The sequence below is a fragment of the Coffea arabica genome, chromosome 11e (genome assembly GCF_036785885.1).
Source record: "Coffea arabica cultivar ET-39 chromosome 11e, Coffea Arabica ET-39 HiFi, whole genome shotgun sequence".
Taxonomy (NCBI): Eukaryota; Viridiplantae; Streptophyta; class Magnoliopsida; order Gentianales; family Rubiaceae; genus Coffea; species Coffea arabica.
In genome coordinates this window covers 14,078,956-14,088,042 of record NC_092331.1, presented here as the reverse complement: position 1 = coordinate 14,088,042, position 9,087 = coordinate 14,078,956, and the positions used below count along the sequence as shown (strand labels likewise).

The 9,087-nt window shown below is 34.6% G+C and overlaps 1 non-coding gene across 1 annotated transcript; it reads left to right on the top strand.

Moving 5' to 3' along the window:
* The first annotated feature begins 224 nt into the window (after positions 1 to 224).
* LOC113719791 (small nucleolar RNA R71) lies at positions 225 to 331 on the top strand. Its single transcript, XR_003455036.2, has one exon. It is a non-coding gene; the product is annotated as a small nucleolar RNA R71 (small nucleolar RNA).
* Positions 332 to 9,087: the final 8,756 nt, after the last annotated feature.

Sequence of the window (9,087 nt, the reverse complement as noted above, 5' to 3'; positions counted from 1 at the left end):
CACTTAACATATTCAAGATATCTACTTCAAGCATACTTGCGGTTCTCCTTGTATTACCTCGTTTGTTTGCCCATTGGTAGTTGTTAGCAGCCATTTCTTCAATCAATTGTTGAGCTTCCTCAGCTGTCTTTCCCATCAATGCTCCTCCCACTGCCGCATTTACATGCGTCTTTGTTGGATAGGTGAGACCATTGTAAAATGTTTGGACTACTAGCCAATCTGGTAAACCATGATGAGGACATCTTTTTTGCAGTTCCCGATAGCGCTCCCAAGCTTCATACAATGTCTCTCCTTCCTGTTGAGAGAAATTAGTTATATCCATTCTAAGTTTAACAATTTTTTCAGGTGGAAAGAATTTATTTAGAAACGCCTTAGCTAATTCAGCTCAAGTAGTAAAAGTGTTTGGAGGATGAGATTGTAGCCAAACCTTGGCTTTGTCCCTTAGTGAGAATGGAAACAATCGAAATTTAATTGCATCGTCACTAATACCATTGAACTTAATTGTATCACAAATTTCAAGAAATGTTGACAAGTGAGAATTTGGATCTTCGGTAGCATTACCTCCATATTGAGATTGTTGTACCATTTAAATCAGTGATAGTTTAATCTCAAAATTATTGGCCTTTACCGTTGGTCTTGCGATGCTAGTTTGAGAACCTTGTGTTCCCGGTAAAGCAAAATCTCGTAGAATTCGCCTATTTGGTTCATTTTCCGCCATTTCTTCCTCAAATGGTAATTCTATCAAGATTTCCTCTATCAGCTGCCAAACCTCTTGTTCCTCTTGATGCGATGTATTTCTCTTTTGTCTCCGTAGTGTCCTTTCAATTTCAGGATCGAAAAGTGCAACTTCTCGATTTGATCGGTGCATACACTACAAATAAAAACAAGAGAAATTTTACAGTTTTAATTATTAAAATCAACTATAAACAACTTGAATAAAAACAATGAAAATATCTAACTTAATAGAGATGATTAGGCTCTAATATTGCAGCTCTCCGGCAACGGCGCAAAAAACTTGATGGGATTTTTTTATCAATGCAAGTTTAAATTCGATTTTATACCCATTGAGTGCAAGTATACAGGCCGAAATCGTAATGTAAGGTATGTATCGAGTCGATCCCACGAGGAGCAAATTAAACAAGTACTAGGCCCTTATTTTTCTCTATTATTTAGACTTACAATAAATCTGAGCAAGAAAATTATAATGCTATTGTCTACAAATCTGGTTTAATCAATGTTAAATGCAAATGGAGAAATTTCACTAAAGATTGAATTTAGGGATGTAGATTCCACTTATGGCATAAACAATATAAATAAATGGATTTTCCTCTTGTTATTATTCTTGTTTAACTAGGGATTCATTTCCAATATTACCAAACTTCATTCTCATGATAAAATGGTTTAGAGTAGTCCAATTTTCCCTATTTTTATGGTGAAATACTACTACTACTCTGTTTTCTTTCATGAAATGCTAAGTAATTCACTTAAGTGCATCTCTATTTTCATGAACATACAACTTAAACTCTACTCATGTGTTTCCATTGTTACTACTAATTCTCATTGAACAATAACAACTATAAACATGCTATTGGTGATCAAGCAATAACAAGTAATTACTTCATGCACAAATAGACAACTTAATACAAGACATAACAGGTGTAAATCACCTTCAATTTATCTCATTTAGCCATAAGTTTTATCTACTCCCTAGATTAAGAAGTTTAGTTACTCATGAATGATTTAACAATCAAACTCACAAGTTTATTAATGCAAAACATCATAAAGTACAAGTACAAGAAAGATAAAAGAAAGCTTAGCCAATTGATGGTGAAACCCTCCAATTTCTGTTATGTTCTTGTACAAGATGATTACAAGTAGAAACTCCAAATGCTTCTCAAAGAACTCCTAACTAGAGAGAAACTAGTTACTAGAAGGAAAACTAGCTATGTAAGGTGATGCCTGACTTTTCCTTGTGTCTTTGCATAAAAGATGGTAGAAAGACACATTTTTTTCTCCTTCATGATTCCAACAACTCAGATTTTGTAAAGAAAGTCAAAAGCAATGTTGTTTTGACTTGTCAATAACTCATTTTGTCTTCCCTTTTGTTGCAGAAGCATGTGCCACCAAATTCACTCACTCAAGACAACTAGAAAGTTGTGTGAAAAGTGAGAAAAAATGACTGTGCCACTTGCAGAAGAGAGAGACAGATCTGAGCCTCGGATCCAAGGGGTGTAGAACGATCCGAGCTCGGATCAAGGCTGATCCGAGGCCCTTCTCTAATGATCTGAGCTCGGATCATTTGGCCTCAGATGCATTGCTCCAGAAGTACAGACAAGGGATCGAATCGCCCTTGATTCACACGGATCCGAGCTCGAATCCGTGCTGGTCTTTTTCCAGTTTTTCCCTTCTTTTCCTTTTTTCTTCATTTTTGCTCCTAATTTCTTGTGTACTTTATCCTCTAGACGATCCTTACATTTCCTTCATCTCGTGCATGAATTTCATGCATCAATATCCTTCACAATTTCATAAAATTAACGCATTAATCCACTCATTTATCAAGTTTTGAACACTTAAGCAATTTTTAAGCAATTATCACCAAAAGAGTTCAAATATGGCTTTAATATTCTCAAAACATACCAAAAGTTCATGCCAAACTTGTACAAAATGTACGTTAAATATTCACTTATCAACACTCCACTATGAACAACTTCTCAGAACTTCAGAGAACTAGACATAGTGCAATGGTAAACTTCTTTTTAATTAACCTGAAACTCTGCTCCTACTTAGGACATCACTGAAAATTTCCTTCTTTATGGAATTCGTCAAAGGGACCACAATAGAGCTAAAATTGTAGATAAAACATCTATAAAAGGTTGCTAGGTCATGGAAGCTATGAACATCTATCACAGTATGAGGAGTAGGCCATTTCTGAATAGCCTTCACCCTTCTTTCATCTACACCAATACCTTCCAAACTAACAACAAAGCCTAAGAAGACCAAGATTGCTATCAAGCAATCATACTTCTTCAAATTCATATATAATTTATTTTCCTACAAAACTTTCAGCACTTGGCTCAAATGCTCCTCTTCGTTAACACTATAAATTAATATATCATGAAAATACACAAGAAAAAATTTGTCAATAATAGGTTTCAAAACCTCATTCATCAATTCCATGAATGTATTAGTGCATTGGATAGCCCAAAGGCATCATCGACCACTCATACAGGCCCTTCTTGGTCTTCAATGTAATTTTTTATTCATCTCCTGGTTGGATCCACATCTAATGGTATCCACCCTTCGATCAATCTTGGTATGTACATGAGCTCTAGACAAGTAGTCTAACATGTCCTCTAATCTAGGAATAGGAAATTGATAATGCACAGTAAGCTTGTTAATAGTTTAACTATAAACGCACATCCACTATAAACCATTCTTTTTGAGAGTCAATAGAGCTAGCACAACATATGCTCACGTGATTGGACATTTTCTCTAGCAAATCATCCACTATCTGCTACAAAATTTCACTCTTCTTGGGATTCATTTGATAATGTGGCAGATTCGGCAAACTTGGCCTAGGAACCAGATCAATGGCACATTGAAGTTCTGGCATGAGGAGTAGTCCAGCTGGAAGTTCATTCGGGATAATATCTTTAAATTTGTTCAGCACCTAATGAACTTTCGCTAAAATTTTAGAATTTGACTTAGTACTTCAAACTCCTTTTAATACTACGGCATGCATCTCCTAGATTCCTTGACATCTGCAATAAAATTTGACTCTGAACTAGCAATAGTAAAAATTTTCTTACTACTATATTGACCTTATCCACGGATTTAGGTTGCTCACTTTATTTCAAAGGGATCAAATTAATCCTTTTGTTGACCTTTAGTAACCTATAGATGTTAATACTTGCCAATAGTAAAATGCACTCTACAACACTAAACCGCCTTAACTGACTACTTTTTTTTATCCAACCAATTTTCTATAGCTTAAAGTGTTTCTCAGTAAGCAATTTTAATTTTTCAAAAAGCTATTTTGAGATAATATTATCTAAAGTACCACTATCAATAATTGAATCAGGAAGCTTTTTGAAAACTTGGCACTTGGTTTAGAAGAGTTGATGCCATTATGTTTCCTTCTCCTTCTTGAGTGACAATAACAGCTTTTGAACCACAAAGGAAGAAGACTAGAGCTCCTCCTCATCCTCATCTTCTTTGAACTCAACTCTATACATGTAATCCTCTACTTCATGATCATTACTAGTGTGCTCCACCAAGTTCTCTTGCCGATGGTCGGGACAATTATTGGAAGTATGCCCAATTTACACTTATCACCCATAAATTGGATTACTTTGCATTGGTTCTCTTAGGTGCCTTCGGTCATCCACCACTAGCTTCTTATCCTCAAGACACCTAGCACCTTAGGTTTCTTGATTGTCTCTTTGGTTCTCTCTGACATTAAACCAATTCGAGTCAAGTTTTTCCATAACCTTTGACCTCGGGTATTTTTCTTCCAAGCCAAACTCAACTCGGCCTTTAAAATTAGGTTGTGTGCATTTGATAGCATAAGAACTAGCTGAATTCCAATCTCTCACACACACTCCAAATCAATCCATCCAGAAATCTCAAGACAAGCTATCTCTCAGACTCTATATATTATTATGGGATAATGAATGCAAGAACTCTGCGTGGTATTCATAAACAGTCCGATTACCCTGAGTACAATGCTAGAATTGTGAGAACAAATACCGCTCATAATTTGGTGGTAAAATTCTAGTAGTAAGAAGACACTTTATCTTCAACCATGCCCTCACAGGTTGCTTCCCCTTCTAACGCCTTTTGTTTTGCAATTATTCCTATCACCAAGATGACGCTTCCCCCTTCAACCTATAAGCCATTAGCTTGACTTTTTAGTCTTTAGGGGTATGCATGTATTCAAAGAACCTCTCAATCTTGACAATCGAATCTAAGAAATCCTTTATTCCTAGGTTACTATTAAAAGATGGGATATCTACCTTTAACTTGAATTCTTTAAGCTCTCGATTTTGACGTTGAAAACCACTTTGATTAGGGCTCTTACGGCCAAAAACAAGTAGGATTTCTTCCCCCCAGCAAAACTGCATCATGGGCTTGGTCCCTGTGAGGTCTTCTATGGTCAATGTTGACCAAGGTTCAATCAAGAGGCACTCTCTTGTCCCGATCACCTTATCGGTTTTGTCCCCAGTTGCCTTGCAGATCCATACGTTAAACAAGCACATCAAGGGTCTCTTGCATACGGGTAAAATGGGTTCCCAAGTCATTGTAAATATGCTCCAAATGATCGGAGTGTTCATTTTCCATATGCACTTCAATTTTGGGGGCGGAAGATTCGTCACTAGATTTCTTACTGGCTATTGATATAGTTCAAGAGCAAGAGAAAGCTGCTTTTGTATGTATCAAGTGATGCAGAAGCAAGTAGAAGGAATTATTTCATGAATGATTCCTAAAGATAATAAAGAAATGATTCACGATCAACTCCCCAAAAGATTTGAAAAAGCCTTGTTTCTCAAGAAGCTTGAGAGAAATTTGGTAGAAACTAAGATAATTTGATAAAAGTTAATAAAAGTTTAATAACAATAGCCCTAGTATGTCTATTTATGTAAGTAACAAATTCTAATTGAAAAGGGAAATGAATTACAACTAAAATGAGAAAACAAGTCCAAAAATGGTCCCACTCCCGATGATGTCTGGTGCTGGTCTTCACGTTGAAAATCTTCTGAAGTTCACCAAAGGGATCTATGGCGCTGGACTTCCTCTAAAGTTTGTCTTGCACTGCTTAGCCTTGCCTTACTTTGTTCAAGAATCATTTGCAACACGTTCTACATCAAAATTTTAGTCCCTACAATTTTCGCAAAAATAAGTCTAGTCTCTAATATTTTTAATTTGAAGCAAATTTAGGATAATTGATGGATTATTAATGGAATCAGTTATGTGCACCTATAGGTTAAATAAATAAATTTTTTAAAAAAATGATCTTAAAAAAAGGGTAACTATAAACAATAAGAATAACTAACATGTGACATGTAAGTAACTAATTAACTGGGAAAAAATGTGCAAATTAAACAATAAGAATAACTAAGTCTAGTCTCCAATATTTTTAATTTGAAGCAAATTTAGGATAATTGATGGATTATTAACGGAATCAGTCATGTGCAGCTACAGGTTGATTAAATTAATTTTTTAAAAAGGAATGAACCAAAAAATGGCTAACTATAAACAATAAGAATAACTAACAAGATGACATGTAAGTAACTAATTGACTGAGAAACCAAGACAAAATGAGACTTGTTGAACTATATGCAAAAATTGAGTATTAGGATCTTTTTGTTTAGAGAGTGAAAATAAGCTTTAGATCAATGAAACTGCTCGGATTGGTTTCAAATCTATAGTTTAACAAATTTATTTATTTTTTTACTGGTTAATTAGTTAGCACATAAATTTGTAGTCCTTAATCTTGTTTCTAAAGTTAGCTGCTATTTTGCTGCTTTATTTTTAATTTCAATTTAATAGAAATATGAGAACACGGGACCAAATTCTGCAGTAATTAAATTTTTTTTTTCAAATATCCTAAATCTGCTTTAAATTGAATACATTGGGGAAGAAACTTGTTCTTGCTAATACTTTAGGGACTGCAGCTGTACAAGAGTAAAACATTGGAGATCAAATTTATTTTTGCTAAATCTTTAAGGACCAATATCACGCATGTGCTAAACATTAGGACTAAAACTACATTTCTTTCTCCTAATAAAGTGGAGACAAATTGGCAGCAAATCCTGTAGCAACCAAAGTTGACATTGCAGCAACATCATCATCTCTAGTCAAAGATCAAACATATTCCAAAAGAACTTGAGCTATTTGGTCACAATTTCATCTTAAGATATTTTCTTGGGAATAAAATGAGAAACTAAAAAGGAAAGAGGAAAATCCAAAATTAAAAGAATTGAAAGGCTAAAAAAATTGTATTTTAGGAAAGTGATTTGAATATTTTTTTAATCATTTAAGGAAAAGATAGATCTCCGCAATTCCTCTTTTTTAATTTCAATTATTAAGGTGAAGTTTTTTGTGGGAAAGAGGAAGAATTAAATAAAGAAGAAAGAGAAAAAGAAATAAAAGAAAGGAAAACAAGGTAAATAAAAAGTCAAAATAATGCAAGGGCAATTTTGTCATAAAGGGGGTTAAGTGAGTAAAATTAAAGGTTAGGGGGTAAACTGAGAAATGGGGTATTCTTTAAGGGGATAAAATGTGATTAACCCTAATATTAATCCAAAGTTGCAAATGATCTCTTTCACTTGCACGTACACTTTCACACATATACATACATGCACTCTCTCTCACATGTATATTCTCTCTCTCTCTCTCTCTCTCTCTCTCTCTCTCTCAAACATCCACACTTTCTCTCCCTCTCTTTCACACACACTTTTGTACATGTATTCTCTCTCTTTCTCTCACACATATACACATACTCTCTCTCTCTCTCTCAACACAAACTTTCTCTCAAAACATAAAATTGATAGAGAATTCCTTGGGAATTTAAATTTCCTTGGCTGGTTGTTCAAAAAAATTACATAAAAAATTGGATTTTGCTTCAAATTGGGAATCACACAACGAAGATTTTTTTGCGACCTTTAGGCTTTAACTAGCAGAGCTTGTTGAGTTCTGAGTCATACGGATGGTTAAGTATTGGCTCCAAGCCTTCATTTACCTACGTTTTTGAGAGACATTGTACTACATATCTCTTGACTCTTAGATTTTCTCTATTGTTTGAAAAGACATTTGAAAAATTAATAACAAATGCAAAACTATTTCTCCACAAAATAGTTGGATGTGTAAAATTCAGAATAATCATAGACAAGCAATATCGTCAAAGCAATTATCTTCCAGTCAGAGAGTATTTTAATTGAATGTCAAGATTACCCTCAATCAACCAACTTTGTATATGTTCATTGATTTTTCTATATCCGTTATACATTAATTACTCATCTTTTCTCTTTGTAATTAAGTACTTTCTGTCAGAGTCTCTCACTTTTCTTTCCATTATTCTCATTTCTCTCTTTCTCACTCACACATTAATAGATCTATTATTTTATAATTAAATAACGTAGTTTTTGCCTTAACCAGTTCTTTTATCTTTTGGGTTCTATGCGCTCTTGCTTTTTTATTCAATTCTAAAACTTTTATTTATTCATTTATTTTTTAAAAATAGAATTTCATTTAACTCCAACAAATTTCAACTAAAAATAATAATTATTATTATGTCATTGTCACTCAATACTTTAGAATAAAACGGGTTTGTCTAGATTTGATCGGATCAAGTTCTTGTCTGATCAAACTAGAGACTCGGCCTCGCCTAACGTCCGGATCACCGGACTGACCTATTCAACCGCCAGACGAGGTTGGATTTAATAACTATGCTTAATGCCCAGCATATTGCAAAGGCACTTGTTGCTACTTTAAGGTTCCTTGAGAAGCGCAATATCTAGTTTTCGCAGGTATCTCTTATGATTCCTCCAGCCCCTCCCAAGACAGGATTGCCTTGGGCTGATTCATCATTGTTAAGTTTAGCCCATATGGTAGGAGGAGGAGTCCAAGAGATTGGTGAAAAAAAAAACCCAGAAGCTTTTGGAGGTCCAAAAAAAAACCAAAAATGATTCAATTCTGGTTGGGCCAGAATGAGTTCGTGAAGGACCAAACTAAAAAAAAAAAAAAAAAACTCAGAAGCTCAATTTGCATATAGGTTGAAAAGATTTGTTTAAGGTCTATTGGACTCGAAGATTTTCTTACTACGATTACTCCACAAGGTCCAACATTCAAAAGGACATAAGATAGGGGTGCATCCGAAGTCAGATCGAGTTCGAATAGTGTCCTACTTGAGTTTTACTCAAGTTAAAATAATTGAACTCAAACTCGAGCTCATCGACCTTCTAGAAGTTGAGCTCAAGTTTCTTACTACGATTACTAGAAGATTTACTACGATTACTCCACAAGGTCCAACATCCAAAAGGACATAAGATAGGGGTGCATCCGAAGTCAGATCGAGTTCGAATAGTG